The 24,608-nt window shown below is 45.6% G+C and overlaps 1 protein-coding gene across 1 annotated transcript in view; it reads left to right on the top strand.

Annotated features, from left to right (window-relative positions):
* The window catches only part of TOX2 (TOX high mobility group box family member 2), a 158,022-nt gene that overhangs the window by 101,002 nt on the left and 32,412 nt on the right, over positions 1–24,608 (top strand). The window lies entirely within an intron of this gene.

Genomic DNA, 24,608 nt, shown 5'->3' with positions numbered 1-24,608 from the left:
ATTTGCTTTTATAGCAATTTAAAATGTTACCAATTGCTTTTAAGTTTGCATTTAAGCAAAATTCTTTGGAACAGTAATCAGCACTATATATACACGGTTTGTGTAACACCAACAAGAAGGCTCATTGTGAACAGCATGTATGTATTAGTAGTGTAATTAAAATATCAATTATGCTGTGTTGACAGTTTGCCAAATAACTGGCTTTTGTGCACAGTAAACTTAATCACTCCAAAGTCTCCTCACAAGACCTGATGCAATCTTGATGCCAAACTAGTACAACATAAAAACAGCGTTTGCTAAAGCACAGCTTCGATATTACTTTGCGTAATGGTGTTGCACTCCATAGCTGGGATCATGTTCTGAAAATTATCTTTTAATGTACGATTTGTATTGCTGAGAAATGTCACTTACTTTGCATAACATCTTGCCAGCATAAAACCTAAGATTTATTCCTGTCATTTTTTGTCTCTTATGCCATGTTGATAATAAGAAGTCTACTTTATGTGTGTAATGCTTATGTCAGTTTTGAAATTTGGGGTTTTGTAAAAGACAGTAGTATAAATAAAACACAATATAAATTAAAAATATAGTGGGAAATAAAATCTGTGAATTACAGTAGCAGATAAGATGAATACAGCATGAAGGAGGTTTTCAGAACAATATCGAATAACTGGAGTAAATACCTTGAGTATGGGATGGATCTTTTTTAAGAACTGATTCTGATCTTAAAATGTATTTGTCTCTAGTATACAGACATACACATGGATGCCTGTTACTTAGCCTAGTTTTAACCCTTTAGATTTAGGTTTTGTACTTCTGCGGGATTACATTTTTCCCCCTTCTTAGCAAACAGTCCCACTTCAACAGTTTTTCTGGGTGAGGTTAAAAATTAATTTTGCCCACATCAAAAAAATCCTGCAAATGAGAACATGCTTTGAAAAATGAACTAGAGATTTGGAAGAGTTTCTTTGGAGTCTGGGATGTGGCTTTGGGGAGAGAGTGCCCCAGCGTGGCCAGTTACCTGTCTCCTCATGGAGGATTTGTCACCTTGGCCCCAGAAGCCAGGGGTTGGTGCCTGTATGGGCTTTCCCCAGCTGCTTGGGCTCTGGCGTACTTGTGGGATCATCTCTGCCACCTTCTTCCCTCCTATCACAATTTGTAAAAATGTAGGAAATGGTGCCAAAAGTTAGCATTAGAAAAGATAAAAACATTGAACAGTCAGGCAGATAACAGAAAGTGTTGGAATTACCCTTGCCCATGCAAACTTATTTGGGGCATTGCAAAATGTCTTGCCTTTAATTGCAGCATGAGATAACCATGTCAAAGCGTCTTTGCTTAAAGGTTGGTCGTCTTCTGTGCAATGGTTTTAGGTCCTGTTTGGATGTCAGAGACCCCAGCCCCTTTGGGAACAGTAAGTAAACACTAATGTGTTTCCAGGGATTCTCCACTAACCAAGACCTGTGCTTCACCAGCAGCCTGAGCTATATGTATGTATCAGCACTGTAAAAAGTTCATGTGAGAGCTGCAGTATCTTACTTCTTCCTTCACGTCTTACTGAATGTACTCAACCCTCTAGCAGCTGGTCAACCAAGAATCTGCTTCCACCCTCCCCAAAATGCTGTCTTTGTGCCTTATTTTGTGCATGAGTCAATGGTACAGGTTATCTGAGGGTTTATATTTGTTTGGGTCACACATGGGAAAATAATTTCCAGGCAGCAATAATCCCCAAGGCACGTGTCTCTGCACTTTCTCCTCCATCCCGTTCTTGCTCACTGCCTGTCACTTCTGTTGGCATGGGTGTGCAAAACAAAGCTGAGCTTTCATTGCCACCTGTCTGGACTGACAGTAACGGTCTAATGCGGGGAAGGTGGTTTTGCCAAAGAGATGGAGCTCCCTCCATCCCACTGGGTGCTTGCACCATATATTCACCTCGTTTGCTGTCCTTTCTGTCCCATGCTATGCCCCCCTCTTTGCGATGCATGCTTGTTTCCGTGGGAATAATGAGGAGATGTGGCTGTGTGGCTGTGTGCCATGTGGAAGAGCCTCCGAAAGACAAGTGAAGGTTTTTAATTTGCATCATAACTTCTCCCACACCTTCAAGTCTTCAATCTCCCATGTGTATTTACACCCCACATCATGATGCAATATAAAGTCTTCTTCAAAGTGCATCATGCATTTAACCAGCAGCACCTCTGATGCAGGAAAAACTGTGTGCTGTCAATTATCCCACCAAACTAGCACGGCTGGCAACTCTTTGCCATCCATCTTGCACATTTTGATCAATGTTGCAGCCCATCTTTAATTGCCCTTATCCCTTAGATCAATCATATTTATCTCTGAGCTGTCATTTGCCTCCTCTTTGCATGTTACCAGGTTGCATTAACCTGCTCCAGCAATTACTCATTGCCCTGGATTTTCCTTGCTGACAAGGAGGGTCCGTGCAACTTTGAGGCTCATTTCCAATCAGCACTCATTCTGCATTACATGGCTTGCTTTCAGTTGCCTGTCCAGAAGTTTCATACCCAAATGGCCATGCAGTGGCTGGTTTTGGAGGCAGAGCTGGTGCCATCCCCACAGCTCGGCTGCCGCTGGCACACGCCGGGGCAGGAGAGCACAAAAGGGTGGAAATTTCCACGGCTTTTGTTTCAGCTGTAGAAGTTATGATGACTATTCACTGCTGTAGGTGTGTGCACATTGAGTAAGTCTTTTTTTATTATTTAAATGGGAGCTGTTTTTAGAGGCAAATAACAGAAAGTGCTTACAATAAAAATAATAGGCTGTAACAGGCTTTGTTATGCAATGAGGAGATCAAAGAGCTACATCAGTCACTCAGCTGATCACTCGGAGTGAAGGGAGAAATGGTTTCTAATTGGTAGGTAGGATTTCCTCAGCTGGTAAATATAAATGGTAATCCTATCCTATTCAGAGGAGTTTTCTCCTGCCTGTGGACTCAGTGGGGTTTGCTGTTAGTGTGAATGATGGCGGAGAGCAAGGGAGAACACAAACATGAATCTTGAGTCAGATTTCACTTTCTTCAACAAACATCCCAATCTCTGCCTGCATTTTACTGGTGGGGTGGGTGTGAACCTGGGTAGATCCAGCTGCCAAATCCAGACCCCCCTGGAAGACCAAAAGTATTGAAGCTGTGAAGCACACCCTGAAAAACACAGCTCCTGGCAGTCCTCCCTTCTGCCTTAGTGGTACAGGCTGAAACACTTTACATGCCCATAGCCTAGAAAAATCAAAGTTACCATTGAAATGAAGAATGCTACTTGAGTCCTGCCTCTGTGAAGAGGTGTGCGATGCAATGTCAAGAGAAATTATAATGATTGCTACAGATGCAGCTTGTCACAGAAAGAGAAAAATGTTTCTGCATCTGATGCATGGCAGCGAGCCAGTCGGTAATGTTATATGTCCGAGTGTTTCACTTTGGCTCTGCTGGCTGGAAAGCATTCCTTAATGCTCTCTGCATGGCTGTTATATTTGTCTCCCAGCTCTGCAGAATCCCATTAGGAACCTTTCGTTTACACCATGGAAATTGTTTGGTCTCTCCAAACGGCTGCACAAGGGAGGGAGAAGTGTATTGCTGCAATTCTTCAACATCTGTAGAAATTGCCAGAGTTATACTTCTCACTTATCTCTCTTGCAGTGGGCATTTCTCATTATGGATCGAGATGTCCTGTAACCTGCAATAGGCAGCTGTTAGACACCATGGTGCTGTCAGAGGGAGCAGGATCTGCTCCCTTCCCCTCCAGCCACTGGCAGCACAGCACCCAGGGCAGGCACCCAGCGGAGAGGCACTGATGTTATTTTGTCTGAAGCCTGCTGCTTTTGCGTTGGTTGTTGCTTTGGAGTTGGAGTCCAAAGCCAGATATGTAGTGGCCAACATGGGCAGCCCTGTGATGGACGTTGTGCCCTTGCCACTCGGGGCTGTGTTGGACATGGTTTCCCCCACTGACCAATACCCCTCCTGTCTGCTTTCTGTGGAAATTGGTGGCAGAGCAAGTGGAGCTCATGGGGTGGCTGGGAAGAACATGCCTTCTCCTTGCGGTGACAGAGGTGGAGGAATTTGGGTCCATTTGAGGTGCTGCAGCAAGAAAAGGGAATAGCAAAGAGCAAGGTCAGTCAGGGTGTGGCTGTCCTGACCCAGGACATCTTCTGTAGAGGAGAAGCACTTTTTGCCAATCTCTCCTGTTCTTTATTATGTTGTTTGGTGAACATTAGAAAAAGCAGTGATTAAAGACCCATGCACATCATGATTTGGGGGGGTCTCTCAACGTTTTGTTGTTTTCCTGGATGCTGTGTTGTTTATGCTTTTTTATTAACAATGCTGGGTATAGGCAGTGAGGAATAAAATTTGAGGGTGACACAAAGAAATTGGACATATTTGGGACAGGAGAAAGGGAATTCAGAGAGATTTAAACATAGGAGGAAATGGACTGCAGGATTGCTAAGGCAGTTTATTCAGTATTGATAAGTGTTGAATTAATGCATGTTGAGGGGAAAAATATTCACTACTCGTAAACCTTGCAATGCTCTGAATTAACTGCCAGAAAGCACATGGGCTGCTCCCCAAAAAAACCCTGCACAGGGACAAGGTGTTAAAGGACAGGAAAAATTTGGGGCTGGGGGGGTGGAGGGGGGGGGGGTATTGGAGAGTTGTATACTGCGTACTGTGCCCGTGTGAGGCAAGAAGGAGAAGGGAAAAACAAGAGTCTCAAATAATACAAACAGACATTATCATGGGCCTGAGAAGCTCCTCTACAATGGCAGATGCTAAGTTTAAGAAGGAGGTGAATAAAATAATTGAAATTATAACAGTGCATAGAACAAAAAAAACGAGAACAGCTATATCAGGAATGTCCCTTAACAGGGAAACTTCATGGGAATTGAGATTTGGAAGTTCAGAGCAATAACAGGGAATACTTTTTTCCACACAGGCCAAGATAAAGTCTGGGACTTACTGAGAGTGAGGGTGAAAATGAAAACACCAAAAAGATATTTTTAAAATGCTCATGGATCTACCAAAATACATGGGGAGTTGCTGTAGTAGATGTTAAAATGCCTGTTGGTGGAGAGGAGGAGGCAGTTGTTACATGTAATAAATCCAAAGCTCATTTCTAACTGGAATTAATCTGAAACTGGGGAGCACCAGGTCCCGTCTCACCCATACCATGTCTCATTCAGGGAAAGGTATGGTGGAACCAGGCCATGTCTGCTTTGGGCTCCCGTTAACACTTTGCACCAACTGATTTTGCCATAGACCATTGTTAAAAAACAGTGACTGAATCAATACTGATTCTGCTGTCCTTGCTACATAGCAACACCATCCAAAGCTTGGATCCTCTTTACCTCGACAGGGTAGGGATGGAGTTTGGACACATTCCCAAATTAAACCTTGTAGCATTAATAACTTCTTATTACTTGAAACATTTTTTATCTCATCAACATTGTTTTCTGTAATGTAAAGAGAAGGTCTGTCCCATTGATCTTTTCCAGCTCGTACTGATGCCAACCCATAGGGATAGATCAGCCTTTGCAAGCCACCTCTTTGAAAGTGCATTTTTCATGTGTGCCTGGTTTGCACGTGCAGAAATGGTCTCTGGAAGAGCTGAGGTCCTGTTGTTAACAAGGCGCAGGTTTCATGTCCTTAGTGCAAAACATCCATCTGCCATTGCCAATCCACCTGCTTTATCACAGAAGGTTTCTGCCCAGTGCTGGAGACAATCCTGCACACAGCTCCAAGTTTCTCACTAGTTGGGCTTTTTCATGGCATGTTTCCAGTTCTATATCAGTTTTCTGTGTCTGTCCTAGAGACTTTCTGATTATTTCTGCCTGTGTTTTTTAGCAACAGTCTACAGACAGTTGGCCATCTGGTTAGCATTAATCTGAAGGAGGAGGAGGCATCCTTACCTGCAGTAAAATCACTTTCCTTTCAAGACAAGTCCTGTTAACTTTCATGTTCATGTTAAGCTGAACTGAGAACATCCAGTTCTTGCAAGAGGGGAAAAGAGGTGAAAATGGGATAGCTAGGACACACTCCCTTCCCAGGTGTCCCCCACAAAACCCAAAGCTGGTATCAGCAACTGAAGTTGAGTTTTTGCTTTGATTTCTATGTCTTGGCAGGCACGATGAGGTGGAAAAGACCTGCCTTCTCACCCAGCATGATGAGGCAGACCACCACTCAAGCTTCCACAGCCAGCTGGTTTTGATTTGATTGGTAGTGTCGGCTAAGTTCTCTCTTTTGGGAAATCCGTTCCTTTTTAAGTTTATGTTTCATGACAGAATTTGTGGGGAACACAAACTAGCTCCCCTTGCAACTGTCCCAGAACATACATTTGGGTTCATTTTTCCTATAACAGAGCTGAGGGTACAATCAGGCCTCTCTGAGGGACATAGAAGGTCTGGAGGTCCATGAGAAATGTCCAGAAATGAACCACACCATAGAGCTCTGAGATGGTCTGGACATTGAGCAGATATTTGCTAGAGACAGAATTGTCTTCATGGCCCTAGAAGTGACTACGGGGCTCTCACTGGGGTGTCTTAGATGCCAGGCAGCTATAACTGAAGAAGCAGTTACATTTTAATGCATCCGCACTGCAGATTGAAGGACAGAAAGATCTGTACTTATGTGTCCTCTTATTGCCTCCATCCCATCAGCTCGCCTAGAGGACCAAGCACTTCTTGCTCTGCTTTGTCCTTTTGGGGGGCGTCATTGCTTCTTCAGTGGCAGCTTGTTGCCAGCAGAACTTCAGCCCCGCCATGGTGGCCAGTAGATGCTCTCCAGAGCGCCTAAGCAAGAGTTGCCCTAAGAATTAAATCCAAACAGTAGAGGGCAAGACAGAAAGAAAAAGGTTTTTTAATCCTTCCACAAAAGCAAAGACTGAACTGGTGGAGTCCTGGTTGTGCTAGGGACCCGTACAAACTGTGTCAGGGAATTTGCAAGGTGGATTAGAGATCCTTGTCCCACCCAGCGTACGGCTGATTTTGAACATCCTTCTTTTATAATTCAGCATCTGTGGCTCTGCCATACTGTTTTACAAGGCAAAAATCCAGTTCCTGAAGGGATGGAAGCCGATGTTCAGCACCAAGTATTATGCCCTGATGAGGGTATTGTATTAATGCCAAGTGGAAGAGCAATACCACTGCTGATGTATGGAATGTGTCCATGTGTGGCTACGCGGCATGGGTCTGTAAACATTTCCTCTGCTAAGCCAGTGGGTATTCATTTTGCAGTAAAGATCCGTAACATTAAGCTGGTTGTGGAAGGGAGTCTCACGTGGAATGGTACAAAGTCCAGCAAGTGGGACTTTTAAAAGTAGTTTTTCTCTGGCTTCTCACAGTCACGGAGCATTGATGAAGTGTGACATGATAGAGCTTCCCTGATGTGAATTTCTGAAGAATTTGAGAGGAAAAAGCATGAATCTGCTAGGATCACACAGAGCTGCATTTTCAAGCTCCTCGCACAACTGAGGAATGGTTTGCAAGTGCACGTCTGTACACACTGCTGTTGTACACTAACTTCAGGTCTGCACAGGAGAACTTTTGTCTGTGGCAATCCTGCCTTTTGATTTTATGCTTTGGGTCTTCATGCCTCAAAAATCTACGACTAAATTGAGGCCCCTTTGAAAATTTGGATTTCCAATCCATAATGGTCGATTGGAGCTGGAATTCTCCTGAGTGACAGTTTGCTTCATTCCCTTTTGCTTTGCTTTCTCACTGAAGTAGAAAAGTCATATACAGTACAATGAATTTAGTGCAGTCAGCAACAATTCAGCCATGCTGATTTATTTGAGCCATTCACTAGGAAGTACTGCACTTCTCTGGAAGTGCTAGTCCGTGTGAATTTCATGTTGATTTTTACTGTTGCCCATGAATGGTCAAAGGTTTTAGTTATTACAACCAGATGTTTTGCTCTCGTGTCCTTTGGGTGATGCTGAACTCCATTATTCAGCTGTCCTTGGAGGGTGCGTCTGTGGAAGTGAAGCTGGCTCTCCAGCCAGAGGTCACTGTGAGGAGTTGCAAGTGGGGTACTTGCAATAACTTTAAATCATATTCCATTGTATTTACGTTTTTGCAGTGTTTATGTTGTGTGGGAAGTTGGCCATATGATTACAATAAATAGGTGTGAAGAAGCAGCCAGTAACATTTTTAACACCCTATCAATCACTTGGCACACTCTGATGCCAGGTACACCATGAATAATAACAACTGGACTTCAGTTATAGCTTATACTGAAAGTTCACTGGGGAAAAATTAGACGAATAACTACAATTATGGCTGTAGCAAGATGGCTTCTTTGTAGTACATAATACACAGTAATTTAAAAAACGTGGATCATTAAAATCAATACATGTTGCAACCAGACCTTATGAGCTTGATTCTCCCTTACACAAGACGTATCAGTCTTGCCAAGAGCTGAGAGCCAAAGTTATGGAAAACAGCATTAGCTCAAGGAAGGTTGGGCTTACTATTTCCTCCAAGAAACCTTTTCCTAGTTCACTTCTTCCCTGTATTTGTCACTGAATAGAAAAGCAAATATATAACATGAGCAGAGTGGATCTCTCAGCCACTTTGAATTCAGCATGAAATTAGTGTAGCCAACAGTGCCACTAAGTAGACAAGACTTGAGCATGTCTCTGGTTTATGGGATTGTAAGGCTTGGCTCCAAAGCCTTTCCTTTGGGGTCAGTGCTGTGAAGTTACCTGTTCTGGGGGGAACGGGATTCTGGTCCTGTAGGATGGTGCTTTGATCAGCAAAGAAACATTATGTGATATCAGGAGTCCAGGACACCTGATACGGGGTACCATGGAGCAGCAAGTATTTTGGAGGTTGGCAGAGTTGGTTTTATTGAGAAAGGACAGTGCCTTTGAGCTGACTGCTCCGAGCCTGCATACCCAACAACTAATAGCCCACCATGGGGAAAACAGAGGGCAGCCAGTCATAGTACAAATAGACATTTAAGTGACTTCTTTAAAGCCAAAAAGACTAAGAACATGGAGATAGAGGAAAGAAGGAGAAATCCCCTGCCCTGATGGAGATTGGGCCAGAGGCACTGAGTACAGACAGTGCCCTTCCTGCTGGAGGGTCTGACAAGAGAGTTATGAAAAGTCTTTAAGAGATAGTAGCTTACAGAGTCCTTAGGAAAAAAATTCTGTTTATGAAAAAACAGGTTTTCCAGCCAAAGCTGAGAATAAGATTGCCAAGTGCAGGGCAGTGTCAGTGTTGAGTCAGGAGTATAAAAAATACTAAGCATTGAGCCTATTTTGTTACACTTTGTTTAACCTTGTTAAAAACATCGCAAAGGTGGAAAATGCCTACATTAATAAGCCAACTTTGTGGAGTGATACCAGGGATGGGAGTCACTCACCAAGCCTGAATTAGTCACCCAGCTTTCTTTGACAGTGAAGAGGCACTTCTGGAGTGTGATTCATTGGACCTGTCTTAAATACCTACCCTGGGATGAAATGAATGTCTCTGTAGGGATGTGAGGAGGGCTAGACAGACACCCAGCCTAGATGCATCAGTCCAGATTTTAGGTGCCTCTGTTTGCATGGATGTTAATTTTCCAGCTATTCAGTGGAAAGGAACAGTTGCATGTTGAAAGTGAAGGTTAATAAAAAAATTCACATTCCGTCTTTGCTACACACTGAAGACACATGAGTAGACATGAACGTGACGAGGAGCAGCTAAAATTAGGAGTGAGATCCTGTTGTGGGCAACCAGTCTTGGTCCTCAGTGGACAGGCACTGGTGGTGCGGGATGAGCAGTGGCTGGGATGCGAGAGGGAAGGGGCTGGAGGGATAGGAGGTAGCTGCATTTTGCAACCTCTTCACCCAATACACAAGAAAAGAACATGGCAGCATTCCTGCTGGTATCACAGGAACGGATATTCCTTGGTGCATCGTCCCTCTGCAAACATTCACTGCAAAGGCAAAGCAGCAGGACAAGGCCCTGCAGCTGTGCATCAAGGGAGGTTTCTTGTCTTCAGCTTGTGTTTCTGAAGGGTTGAGGCAGCCAAGTGCCTAGTCTGTGCTATGGTGCTGCAGCTCAGCCCTGGATGGGTTAGCCACATAGAACTGTATGTTCGCGGGGTGAGGGTAACCTCTGGTGACATACAAGCAGGAGCTATGAATATACACAGCGTATATCCTGCCCTTGGGGACAGTCAGTGTAATCAAGAAACTTGGAAGAGTGGCAGAACATCCTAGCAGATGGCATCACCGATGTGAGTAGGTCCATTCATGTGCAGCCGTGGAGGAAATAAGGCGCGTCTTGAACTTTGCATCAATCCCATGCAGTTGAGGGAGACTTTTAAAAGGAAACATTGGCACTTGCCCACGAAACCTGGTGCTTGCTAAAGTGACATGAACCAAATTCTTCCCATAGATCATGAGTTTCCTTCCCACTTTCTCCTACACCTACAACCTGCCAAATTTCACTCTTTCGATGGACCGTCCGTCCTGCCTCTGCACATTCTGCTTTGGGGGTGGAGGCAGCCCTGGGAGCCACCAGCCTCACAGGGTCCACGAGGCGGGGAGGTCCTGCAGGAGCAAGAGGGGACACCAGTAATGATCCACCCCATTTAGGGTGCTGGATACCAGGATCTACCCACTGCCATTCCTCAGGGCTTCGGGGAGAAGACGCTTCAAGCTGAACAGAGTAAAGTGGCAGTTTCCAGTTTACGTGAATGCGAATTGCAAGGCTGGGTGAGTTGTGGCAGAGTTTGTAGGAGCTCAGCCAACTCCCCCCCTTCTCAGAGAAGCAGAACGGGGCCTGGATCTGGGAGCATAAAGGAGAGTGTGTCTGAATCATGCATTGACATCACCAGGAGCGCTGCAGCTCTCTGACTCACGTCAGAGCTGAACTGATACAGTTACAGCAGGCTGCCTGGCTTTTAGTATTCTGGGAGAGCTGCTACAGTAGCAGAGAAAACTATTCATGGATCAAAAAAAGAAAGGCATTAGCAGTACAAAGTGTCATGATTGTCTCTGTTCCACCGCAAGGTTGAAACGCGATGCCAGATGCAGTACATGAGAAATAACTTGAAGAAACACCAACAAAAATGCACTGATTATTCTTGAAAGACCCTTGCAATTCAAGCCAAGGTATCACTTACTAATTTATGGGGAAGTACAGCTGATGCATAACCCTCCGCTGACTCACAGACGGTTGATCTGGAACAAGAGGCATTGCAACAGAAGAGCGTAAAAGTCGTATGCTTTATGTCACTGGAAATAAAGGTTGAGGTGAACAGAGGAACTGCCAATGACAAAGCCATAGTTAGGAGATGCCTAACCAGCTTCTTGTCCTAGAGGGGGGGAAAAACGGAATACAAAGTTCACAGAGGAGACGATGGTTCCTGCCGTGCATGCAGGGGAATAGCGGAGGGAGTAATCTGCACCATGAGGAATCAAATTCAGATACCAACAAGCAAATGCCACGCTGAATGTTGAGTCCTGTGGTGGAAGCATATCATTAAAAAAGGAGCAGATACAAAACTACCTTAATGCCTAAAATCTTTTACCAGGATCTGTTCAACATTGAGTGTTAAGTTTGGCAAGGTGAGTATTGCCAGTAAAGCCATGCATGGTTAGCAGTAGTCCACTGTCTCCACTGGTAGAAGAAAGTAAAAATGTATATAAAATACTTGTAGGTGTCTGCTGGAGGTACTGTGAATGCCTTTCAGGGTTATGAAAATCTGAACAGATTGCTATAGGAGAAGCACATATGGAAGTTACTTTCCTTGAAACTGGGTCTAAAATCCTTTGAATGACCCCAAGCCAACTAAAACATGTCGACACAGTAATAACTTTGTAGTAACGTTGTTTCATTAAACTTCTGCATTTTTGAAGTTGTTCACTCAGCTGATCCATTGGTAATTAGCGTTTAAACACTTTGTGAATATTCATTAGCTTTGCCACCCCTCCTCGCTGAGGAAAATCACCCTCGGTACCCAGGAGGGGCCAAGGTACTTGCTGGGGGCATCTCGGGAGCGAGCTGCAAGCTGGTGGGTGACACTCAGCCCAGCTCTCCCTGCGATGATACACTCACCTCAGGACACAAGAGCCTCGGAGCAGCTTGTGGTCACATCAGCAATCAGCAAAATCTCCTGCTGGGATAAACTGCTTGGCCTTTGGTCTTTTCGTTCATCCACTTGCTAATAAGATTACCCCATAGAACAGAGGGACAGTGATATTATCCCCAAAGTAAGCAGGCAGGCTTTGTCCTGTATGTGAAAATGTCCTGGCTGGGTGTTTGCTCCAAAAAATAATCCTTATTTTTCTGGAAATAAAGCAATGGCTGCAAAAGCTGTTATTTCGCACCCGATCTGTGCGGATGAAAGTCAGTGCACATGAGGGTGCATTTGAGAACTAGGGATTTCCCTGAGTCTTACTGCATTGCTGGGAATGCTTCGCAGCCCCGTGTGATGCTGAATCTCTGCTACCAAGTCTCTGATACCTTCGGTCTCACGCCACCAACCCTGTTTGCAAGGACAGAGGTTGGGGGGGAAATATTTTAATTTCTAAACAAAACCAGTGTTTTGTGGTGCTGCTGAAAAGCCACAGATGCAGAGTCCCACAATGTTGTTTTTACAGTCTCTTGCCAGAGCAGGACCTTGCTTTTAAATGAAAAAGTTCAGTCTTAAAATAGAAAACCACACTGAATTATACAGCCACTTGATAATTATTTTTTAGTGCTGCTGCTAAAAATGCCCTATTAAAAGACTGTAAGTCACTGCAGAGTGCCATCGGGCTACCACACGGAAGGATTTTATTTCCAGCTGCATTTTATTTCCTAATTTTGGCAGGGCAAAGTCTTGAGACCAGAAAGTAAATATTTACATCTATCTCTATTTATCTCTATATTTCTATCTTTTGTGTGGTGGGTGCAGAGCACGGCACGGGTGGCAGACTGGGGTGCCAGCCCGGCAGTAGTCCCCGGGGGCTGTGGGGTGCCAGGTGGAGCATCACTCCACGGGTACCCCACGGGTGTCACCCTGAAATTTGGCTGGGGCAGTCTGGACAGCTGCAGTACCAAAGCCGCAACGTGGATAGATGTGCCTGGCTTTGAAAGCGTGCCAGCCCGCATGTTCAGAGGCAAACAGGAGGGAAAGGATATCCGCCCGATACTAATTATGACTTTTGAAGCTTTGCCTAATTACATTGTCTCTCTTAAGACAACGACACAAATATTTATGAGTGGGACTTTTTATTCTCATTGTAATCAGTGACATAAATAGGTAACACCTTTATAAAGAGTTAATAAAAATGTGTCAACACAAGCTCGAGCACAAACTATCGAGCAGTGTGCAGTAAAACATTCCAGTGTTTATTGTATTAATTGAATATTCATGAGATGCCAATTTAAATTACAGTTCACAACTGTTGCTGTGTCTAATGAATAATTTAAACAAGTGTGGCCAAAGAGATTTCAACGCTGCATTAGCAAACTGTAAGGGATTAAGCAACAGAGAATTTATAATTAGCTTTGTATATCCTATAATAAATTCATTGGAAAGATGGTTTTAATTATCCCACATGTTAATTCAGAATTCAGTGCATTAATTTTCGATTGAAAAGTAACCCTTTCTTCCCAGATAAAATATTTGTCTCTTCTTCGTCTTCTGCATCTCAGGAACAGGAAGTTGTAAGTGTGGAATGGCCCAATCTTTGCAAATCTCATCCATCATGACATAGCATTTCTATCTGCCCATCTCAGGTCTGGAGTAATTGCTTTTTTTTTTTTTTTTTTTTTTTCATTTCCAGCTTGGAAAGCTGAGACAAGTGAGATCAAATCCCTTCCTACAAGTTGGGATCCCAGAATCCTGCCATAGCTTCTCCCAAGGCTATCTGCTATGGCATGTCCTCTTTGATACACTTATGGCTACTTGGGAAATATTGTCTATTCCTGGAAAACAAGTCTGTGAAAGTGATAAAGGTTTTTGGCAGTCATCTCCTATAAGCAGCTTTAAGTTTTTTGTTTAAAAAACAAGGATTTGTGTAAGTAACAGCCTAAACCCCAAAGTTCAAGCTAAGATTGCTGCATTTTTTCAGAGCAGAACAGGAATAGTTTTTTCTCTATTTGGCATGTTTATGAAGCACTTTTTCTGTGACAGAAGGGCCCCTTTGCTTACAGCGACAGAGGCTGCACAGTCCCCACTGCTTACCCTTTTCCAGGGGGAGGAGTGCAGCAGCCGTGTGCCACGGCAGGTGTAGGGGCCAGGGGCTGCACTCTGAAGCTGCCGGTGGTAAAAAGGGGATAGCAATGTCCTCAACAGCAGAGAGAGCTGAGGTCCTCATTGACTGTGAGCCCTCCGTGGAGATGCTAAGCTCTTGAGAGGGGTGAATATTGTTTGTGCTTGCCCCTCCACCTCCTTCCCCTAACCTATTGCCTTTGCCATGCAGTTCAGCTATAAAGCCCGTTCGTATGTATAGAGACAGCTATAGATCTTGAAGAACCTGGATGCTTGTGCTGAAACTCGCTGGACAGAAAAAACCTGGGAAGTATTCCAGGAAACGCAAATCCTTACACCTATGTGAAGCCACCCATGCTCAAAGCTTGGCTGGGAAACTCAGAAGGTGTCTTTTGGTGCACGTCGGGGAGGAAAGCGTTTCCTTTCCAGGTGGTTTTGTTTAATTCCAGGTCAGCAGGTTAATGAGATCTCTGGGATATGTGATTTGATCTGGAATGTAAACATTCACTTGGCATATGTCCTTGATGTCTGATCAGATGGAAATGCAAATGCGGCGCCGAGCGTGGCACACCATCCAAAATGTTTTGGTGACACAATGTGTAAGACAAAATAGCGAACAATTTTTTAAAGAGCCTAATTGAAATGTTTCCCATTGCCTTTGAGTGAGTCCTGCCATATCTATCAAATCAGCAGTTCAGCACTGAGGGCAATTTGCCTGATACTGAGGTGGAAGCTCCTTCGGCTCCCTTGGGAGCACCGAAAACCCAGGGCTGTCCCAGGAGCCGCCAGCACGGCAGAGCCAGCGTTCAGACTTCCCCTAAGACCTTAATTGCTGGTTTAGTGCCTCTGTCTTTTGGGTGACTGGAGTTATTTAAGTTGATAAATGGATAGCATCAGTGTAATGCAGTATGTTGTCGTTGACACTTATTGATTGAACCTCAAGACTCAATTGATCAAGCTCCCCAGTGCCAGCATGTAATCCCAGTGGAAAAAATCAAACCTTTAATGGGGTTATGCATTACTCTTGGTTTTCCACTTGGGGTTATATGTTTTGGGAGGGAAGGAAGTGGTTTTGATGGCCTGAATCCGCGCCATTACCTGGATTAAATAAAGACTGGCAGTAGGAACACTCGTTATTGTGGCAATCCAGTCTTGGGCAGACCCAAGCCTCATTTAATATGGCATATTCCACCTCCAGGAACTGAGTGTCTTGATGTTAGAAGGAAATAAATGAATCTCTGAGGTGTCCGTTATCCATCATGAGGAAGCCCAAGAGGACAGAGATGCTGCTAGACTGAATATTCTTTCACCGGTCCTCCTTAATACAGTACAGCTAATCTAATAAACTGTATTGCTGAATGCAGGCAGTGCAGCAGCTCAGGTTAATGTTGCTGCTGGAACCTCAGTAAGCACTTCCTAAAGTTGTGTGGCTTTCATTCTGCATTTATGTAGGTTTTTGCATGTCTGTAATTTGTGTCAGAATTGCATCTGCAGTTATATTAGCTAGTTAAGAAATGAGAAGGGTTTGTCGTTGTCAGGAGTCAGAACACATGTTACAGCATCTGGCTCTTGTGGCAGGAGTCGGTGCTCGAGTTTCTCTTCTCTGTTCCCTCCTGCAATTAGTTTTGTACATACAGAGTCATTTGGGCTTTTCACACCTATTTTGAAAGTGTTCAGCATTTGCTATAATTAAGACGAGAGGATAATAGACTGTGCCTTCTGTTAACGGCTTTTGTGATGCAGCAAGGTCACTGCATACCTTGCAGCTCTCAGAGGTTCCCCTCTGCAGAGCAGGTAAATGCCATGATCATCATTTTGCTGGCAGGGAACTGGTGTGCAGGAGATTCAGTTCCCTGTCTCAGATTGCTCTGGCAGAGCTGGGTTTTGAAACTCAAATAATTTCCCAACAAATATTCGGCCACAGAACCGTCCTTCTTCTCTGGATGCTTGTGTTCCCAGTAACAGGAGACCTAGGAAAGAGTTATTACAAACTAACGCAATAATCCCAGCAATATCTGGCCACAGAGGGATACCAAGGTGGGGGCAAAAAGGGGGCAACTTGTTGCAGATGTGGAAGAGAAGTGATGTAGTTTGTGTGCAGATGTGGTATCAACACTGGGGAACCCAACTCTTTCTAATACTGCAAGCATTTCTTATGGTACTTGAAAAGTGGGCTGTTAAACTTTGCAATCAAAAAAAAAAAAGCTTTTAAAATTCATTCACAGAGTTTAATCCCTCAGGGATGATTTTTCTATGTGGTCTTCCCATTTTCCTGTTGTGTTCTAAAATTACTTCCTTTTTCCTTCTTCTTCTTCTTCTTTTTTAATGCTCCATGCAATAAAACTTGGAGGTCTGTCATTACTTTTGAGTCTAATGCTTTATGTGAATGCAATATCTAAAATGTCTGAGAAGAGCCAGGAGAGACATAAACCAAAGTGAACTGGACTGTGCAGAAAGGCTTCAATAAACTGCAAGAGCTCACAGGGAGGGGCCAATAAATACTGTGGGAGATGATGGGGCCAACGTGGCTGCAGGGCCAACGTGGCTGCAGGTCCAGCTCGTGGGTGGGAGGGTGGATGGACAAGTGTGGTGTACAGCGGTAGGTGAGCTGCCTGTGGGAAGGCCCGTAGGAGCTGGAGGTGCTCTTGCGAATGTTAATTTTTATCCCCCAGCTACCCTGAGAAGCAAACACCAGGATTTACACAGTCCCCACATTGCCCATCATCTTCTCCATCGAAAGCGAAGCTTCTTGCCCCTCTGCTGGGCTGGGGACGGGCTCAGTTCCATGTGCTTCATGGCTATCACCAAGCAATGCAGAGCTATGTGGCTGGGGGTCCCCAGGGTGCTCTCCCTTGTGAGCAGGATGGCGAAGGGCTTGGTGTGATCCTGCCTCGGCAACGACACACGACAGAGCACGCTTCAGCTCTCTCCATGTTGTCCCGTTGAGCAGGCAGGAGGCAGGATAACAAAAATGAAATTACCGGCCTCCAATCCACCAGCAGCTTTTTGTCCTATCCACCCAGAGCCCACAGCTATCCCAGCTATCCTGAACCCCATCAGGGCCTGCAAAGCAGGAGAGTTTGCAAGGGACAGCAGTTTCTGTACAGCCTTAGCTGGGCCAGATGTGATGCAGGAGCTCTCGTCCCTTCCACAAATCAGGCAGACCAGAGTTTGCATCCTTCCAGCCTCCCCCAGTGCCTCCCACCAGGGTACTGGCTTCTGACAGTAGAAAGGTCTTCTCCATTACTCATTTTTCTCCTTTTTTCCCTTTTGCTCATTTTTTCATTTTTGTTTTTTTTGGCACTGTTCTTTGCTGTGTAGGGAATGGAAGTGGATGTCAAATACTTTGCACATTCTGAGAAATTGAATTCTTGCTTTCTGGCCGGCCCTACTGCCTTGCTGGGAGTGTCAGGAGTGCCAAAGTGTTTGTGGGAGCGGAGCCTGTGGCGGAGGACTTCTGTCCATCCCAGCAGTTCAAAGTCTTGTAAAAAGGAGGCTGGGCTCTAGCTCAAGATGTTAAACATATAATAACACCAAGGATCTGGTAAACCCACCAGGAAAAGCAAAGTTCCCCAAGGAGTCACTGTAGAGCTGGCAATGTGAAGTGAAAAACTTTCTGTCTCTAGTATTTTCCTGCTTTCCCTTTTTTTTATCCATAAGGTTATTTGCATGAAACCAGATCTCTGCTTCTCAGGAATCTATTTGCGTGTCTCAAATCCTGTCTTTGACCTGTGGGATGGCTTTGCTGGGCAGGTGATGGTCCTCTGGAATGCACAGCTTAGGAGCTGACCCACATTCAGAAGGGACCTCGGAAGTGTGGCCAGGGACCACCTGTAACATGTGGTCTCTCACCCCAGCCCTCAGAACCACGCAGCAAGTCCCACTATAGAGATACTTATTTTTGCAGAAGGTTTTAACACTGGTTTCTGAATTCATCTCCCCACCAGTACCTTTGGGATTAAAAAGTGAAAGCCAAAAATTAAAGAAAATCTAACGTATAAACAGGTCTGATGCTGAAAAGATTTTTCCCTTTGCTTCTCATGGGGGTAGCTTTGCCTCACCATTAGACCCATATAATGCAACAAAATTACTCCCTGAGACAGTTAGTCTGCTCTTCCATCCATCTTGAGCATGCAGACAGACATCTGGAGTAGGAGGTCATTCTGGGTGGGCTTCAGGGTTGGTGCAGACCCTTCCCAGCACCCAGGACTGTCTTGGCCCCCTTGGTCCCTACACCTGCACACCTGCAGGTATTTTTCATCTACCCTCTTTGCTTTTCTCCTATATAGCTGGTTCTCACTGGCTTTCCTCCTCTTGCCAACACACCTGAAGGGGATGTGACAATTTTATTAAGTTTTATGCCCCCGCCATGGGTTGGCAGGGGGCTCAGGTTCTGGTGCTATTTAATTACCTCCCATTGTCCATTACAGGGGAATTCTGGCCCCAGCTTTTGGGATGTGATGGTGTTATGCCTGGATGAGCGGCAATTGCCTTCATCTACAAATGGTTTTTACAAAATCACTAAATAATGTATTCAGAAAACACGCTGGAAATTAATGGAATAGATTATTTGCAAACATGTTCACTGAATTATCAGGCTTGTTCTTTATCCGTAAAATAATGTACTTAAAAAAAATGAAGTTTATTGAATACGTTATTTACAGACTGTTCTCCAGCTGAGAACTGCAGGAACACCAACAGCACACACGTGGCCCAGTTGCTTCCCAGTGGCCAGGGGCAGGCGCTCCTCCTCCAGACACATGCATGGTCCAGGCCTTTGCTTGCATTTTGCTGGATGATTTTGCTCATCCCTGACCTTGGCAGAGTGAGTTTGGAGAGGGACGCATGCTGGCCCTCCCTGGCCCCCATGGGAATTGTCACAACGGTTGCTTTGCTTCGTGCATCGCCTTCTTCTAACACTCAGTGCTGCTCCTGGTGAAGAGTCAAAATACGTGTCAAAAGGTCGATGGAAGGGAATTAAGCCATTTTGTGTAGCATTGTCACATCATGGTGCCCAGCTTGGCAAGCAGCGAGGGATCATTTGGGGATGGATGGTTTAGATCTGCTGCCTGGCAGATCCCCATGGCAGCACATTGCCCTGCTGTGAAGGGAGCGGGATGGGTGGGAACCCACCTCAGAGGAACCATGGCCCACAGGAGTGGAGAATTCTGAGCTCCTCATGCCCGAGAGCAGTCCTGCCACCAGTCTTGGTTGCTTCTGCAGTTCTCCTGCAGTATCCATCCTGTCGAGTTATTCCCAAGCACCTCCTATGCAAGCAGCAGGGTTTATCCCTCCCCTAAGTCAAAGGGACCCTGTGGGACACTGGTGTACAGGGATGATGACCTGTCCGCTGGTAATGATGTAGCTCAGGAGTGTGAAGGAAGCCCAGGTCAGCTCTGGGGTCTCCATAGCGCAGGTGAGGCAGGGCTGTGGGGCTGCAGGAGGTCAGCTGTAGGAAGGGTGCCATGTGCAGTCCATGTCTCCCTCACAACTGTGTTGTTTCTCTATCATCACACGGCTGGTGGGATTTGGAACTCAGGATGGGCCAAGACCTTACAATACTTTGGTCTTTGCCTTGAGAAGCAACATCCCAGCTAGGATTGCAGGTCTGCAACGGTGCTGAGATGGAGGACAGGTCTGGAGGTCCAGCTAGCTTGGGTTTGTCTTCTGACATCTCGAGGTGCTTTGAAACTATAACATGTTGCAATCTGTATAATAGCTCCACTAGCCCAAGAGAGAGGGAAGCACACATTGAAGCAGGACTCCTATCTGCTTAGCACTCCCTGGGGGTGGGAGTTACTGCATTTGGGTTCCTCATGGACATCTCTGCTGTAGAAGTCCACAATAATGCTCTCATTGGCAGATGACCATGGTGAGGTGTTGTGTCATAGGAAAATAACAAGATTCGGTTCATGCCATACCGAGTTGGTCTGTTCCTTTTGGCCGTGCCCTTCCAGCACCGGGAGTGATGAACATATTAATGAGAAATATTTTCCATTTGCCAAGCACAGTCACTATCCTGTTTTACACCACCGTTCTCACCCAGAAGTTACCGTGCTTTATCTTCGTGATGAAGTGTTAATTGTGTTTGGAGAATTCTTTCCCCTGTAATAGCAGGATATCATAACAGAAGATCACAGCCTGTCAAAGTGCTGAATTCAGCTTGTCAGACAGGTGCTTTCCAAAACCATCCCTCGGTCCTGCCTTCCCCTGCCCGCCAGGCACCCAGAGGCTGCAATCTGCAGGGAACTGCTCTTTGAGGGGCAAAAACAGGCAGAGGTGGTCAAGGCTGGGAAAGACATGGAGCAATTTATGTAGTAATAGAAGCAGATCAAAAAAAACCCATGAGTGAGGAGACAAACACAACTGAACTGGGAGAAGCCTGGGAACCTTATCTGGGGTCAGCTGTATGGCTTTACAGTGAAGCTTCATGGTCAAAAACATTGCATTTGAAACTGCCAATATTAATTAGAAAGGCTGGGATTTCAAATTACGTAGCATTTAAAGCAGACCATAAAAATTCCTTTTCTCATATATGTCTGCACAATTCCTCTTTAAGTCATCAAGCTGAGCTAGCTTGTGTGCACATGGCTTGAAATAACTGACTGAGAAGCTCTCAGTACTGCTAATGCTGGTATTTAGTAATTCTTGGAATATTGGGGAAGCTCTGGAGGACTAGAAAAGAGCTAATGTGCAAATATTTAAAAAGGGAAACAGAACAGCCCAGGTAATTACAGACCTGTCAGTCTGTCATCAATCCTCAGCAAAATAATGGAGTGGCAGATCGAGGCCTCAATTAATAAAGAATTAAAGGAAGGTAATATAATTAATGCCAATCAACACAGGCTGATGGAAAACAAATCTTGTCAAACTAACTTGATATCTTTTTTGATGAGATTACAGGTTTGGGTGATAAAGGTAACAGTGTTAACATAATATACTTAATATACTTAGACATCTGCAAGACATTTGACTTGGAAGCACAAAGTATATTGAGAAAGTTGAACAATACAAACCCAATGTTACACAAGTTTGGTGGATGGGCTTGTCACTCTGTCTTCCCCGAGTTTGTCATATTTTTGCCAAAGAAAGCATTAAATAATTGCCAGTGAAGTTTGTAGATGATGCAGTGAGTAGGCAGGTGGCAGGAGATGGAAATGCGGAGCTTTTAGCATGGCCTGGTAAACCGATCACCAATAATGAATATGCATTTGGAGAACCAATAATGTCCTACCTGCAGGAGCAAAAAAAATCTTTCAAGATGAGGACTCTTCTCCTTAGGGATGTTTGCTCTGGAAAAGCAATGTGAGATGCGAGGAACAGCTATGCTTCGGGGTGGGTGCTGGCTGATGGAGAAGTCCAAAAAATATCCACAGCAATGAGCAGGGTGGGAAACTTGGTGAGAGTGCAGAGGACCGCTCTGCGTCTTTGGCCAAAGGCGGGGGGGCTTGATTATGATCTGCAAGTGCTTTGGTGAAGGACAGTTTGGTGAGAGCCCTCCGGTTTGGCAAGCGGTGGGATGCGGAGCTCCAGGGACTGGCAGCACAGGCTGCCCATGCCAGGCTGCACATAGGGTTTGCTCCAGGGATCACCCGCTGGGTGATTTAGCAAGGGAATCCATCCTCATGGGCAGCTTTTGAACCACACCTGGCGGGGGGGGGGGGGCAGTGGGCAGTGCCTGCCCTCCTCCACTGCCTCCTTGCAGCCACCCATTCTCTGTCCCACTCTGTCCCCTCCACCTGCGGTTCCCGTGTCTTGCCCAGCAGGCTCACAGTGATGCTTTAGATCCCTCGTGTCACAGCCACTGGGACAAAAGTAAGAAGGCTCATGAAACCGAGGGCCTGGGAAAGCTGGGCCTTCAAATCTGTCCTAGGGCATGTCTTTGTCTTGGAAATACTCTTTTTAAATCGTGAATGTGGATTCTTTCTCTTTGCTGCCTGACTCAATTCAGAGATGCTCCTTTGGCTCATGTTTGCAAACTTGAATCTGTAAAACCTATTTTTTCACTGTTTCATGAAGAAAAGCTGCAATTTCAATATAGTTCCAAAAAATTTCCAGGTGCCCAAACCCCCAAAGCCAGCACCGCCCATTCCCATGGGCTCCTGTGCTGCTGCTGCCAGAGCAGCAAAGCTGCCCCATGGCAGCCTGATGGGGGTTATAGATGGGGGACCAGGAGCATCCAGGAGGGAGGCTTGTCCCAGGGAGTGACAACCATGGCTGGGAACCCCACTGCATATAGAAAGCCTCTGCCATATGATAAATGTCCCCCGCCCCTACAGAAATAAATTGCTTCCTTTTTAAATCCTTCCCTACTGTTCCCCTCGTATTTGTAATAGGATGATCAGTGGAACCAAAGATGTGGCTGTTACTTTAAAGGATAAATTAGTTTGACTCTTAACTCAATAATTAAAACTGTTATGGCTATGAGCCTGCAGGGATAATGTACTATTATTATAGTCATTTGTTTCAATTAAATGCTTACTGATTTTACAATAGCAGCTGGGCACCTGTGTGAGATAGCTATTACTCTGAACAAGACATCTCAAATTCCAGCAGAAATTTGTCACTGCACTAAAGCATTTTACATAGACCATGAAAGTTTATTAGGAGCAGTTACAAATCGGGAAGAGGAGGGGTGGTAATTGGGGATATATTTTCTTATCAGCTTCTCTCTCTCCTGCTCTCTCTCTTTTTTAAGTAAATCATCTTTAAGCATTTCAGCTATGGTGATGCGTTTACATTTAAACTTCAATACAGAAAAAGCCTGCTGGGAAAACTTTGCTTCAAAGCTGTTCAGCAGATAATTTCTCTCCCTGGTTGACTGTGATTGTAATGGCTTGTTCTGAAGAACAAACCTAAGGAGAGGTAAGCTGTGCCACCGGTGAGCCTTGTGGCCATCCCTGGAATAGCTGCTCCCCTCGCCTGAGAAGGAGGACCCTGGCCGGGCAAGACTCCAGCAGCTCTGCTCAGCCCACCTGAGTCAACTCACCCCGGGAAGGGTGGCAGTCATAGGATCATAGAATGGTTTGGGTTGGAAGAGACCTTTAAAGGTCATCTAGTCTAACCCCCCTGCAATGGGCAGGGATAGCTTCAACTAGATCAGGTTGCTCAGAGCCCCGTCCAACGTAACCTTGAATGTTTCCGGGGATGGGGCATCTACCACCTCGCCGGGCAACCTGTTCCAGGGTTTCACCACCACCATCATCGTAAAAAGTTTCTTCCTTGTATCTGGTCTGAATCTACCCTCTTTTAGCTTAAAACCATTACACCGTGTCCTGTCGCAACAGGCCCTGCTAAAACGTTTGTCCCCATCTTTCTTATAAGCCCCCTTTAAGTACTGGAAGGCCGTGACAAGGTCTCCCCAGAGCCTTCTCTTCTCGAGGCTGAACAACCCCAACTCTCTCGGCCTTTCCTCACAGCAGAGGTGTTCCATCCCTCTGATCGTTTTTGTGGCCCTCCTCTGGACCCACTCCCGCAGGTCCACGTCTGTCTTGTAGTGAGGACCCCGGAGCTGGACGCAGTACTGCAGGTGGGCTCTCTACACCAGAGTGGAGTAGAGGGGCAGAATCACCTCCCTCGACCTGCTGGTCATGCTGCTTTTCATGCAGCCCAGGATACGGTTGGCTTTCTGAGCTGCGAGGGCACATTGCCCAGTCATGTCCAGCTTTTCATCTACCAGTACCCCCAAGTCCTTCTCAGCAGGCAAGCCTGGCAGGAAGCCTAGTGGTCCCCATGTGCTGGTCTCCCCAGCACGTGGGGCGATGCCCCTGGGCTGGGACTGTGCCATCTGCCTGCTCCCGCTGGCCTTGGCCTTTGTCTTTTGCACATCCCGCTTTACGTGGCTCTGCTTTAGCTTGGGGGGCTGTGATACAGTGGGGGTCAGCCAACGCCATACGGCAAGCTCCAGCTGAATTTCTTCCTTTCCTGCTGGGTAACATCTGCAAGTGCTTCAGCACAGATCCCACCGGGATAGTAGCCCAGCTGGCGGCCAGCAAGGCTGGAGCAGCTTGGAGCTTCGCTGCTCCACGTATGCAGCAAGGGCGAAACACACCGTGGGAGAATAACACAGAACCTCTGAATTTGTACTTCTGCCACCAAAACATGGCGATATCTTTAAGGTGTGTCCAAGACCAGGGAAGGGAGGAGGAGGAGAAAAATCCCATGCAAAGCGAAGGCAGAAGGTAGTTACGGGGGTTGAACCTGGCTCCAGGCTTCAGCTGGGAATTAGGATTTTGCAGGAGAGGACATTCAACGACAGCAGCCGTCCCTGCCTGAGCCTGGGACCTGAGCCCCACATCTGCTGGCTAGTGCTGTAGCGCTTATTGCTGGAAAGAGCTGCCTTTTACATATGAAATTCAGGGGGTAGTTAAATTGAAGCTCGTCTTGACACATTTCAAAACATTATCTTTGC

This window comes from Accipiter gentilis, chromosome 14, assembly GCF_929443795.1.
Source record: "Accipiter gentilis chromosome 14, bAccGen1.1, whole genome shotgun sequence".
NCBI classification, from domain to species: Eukaryota; Metazoa; Chordata; class Aves; order Accipitriformes; family Accipitridae; genus Astur; species Astur gentilis.
Note: the sequence above shows the minus strand (reverse complement) of the source record. Positions and strands in the feature narration are given on the sequence as shown.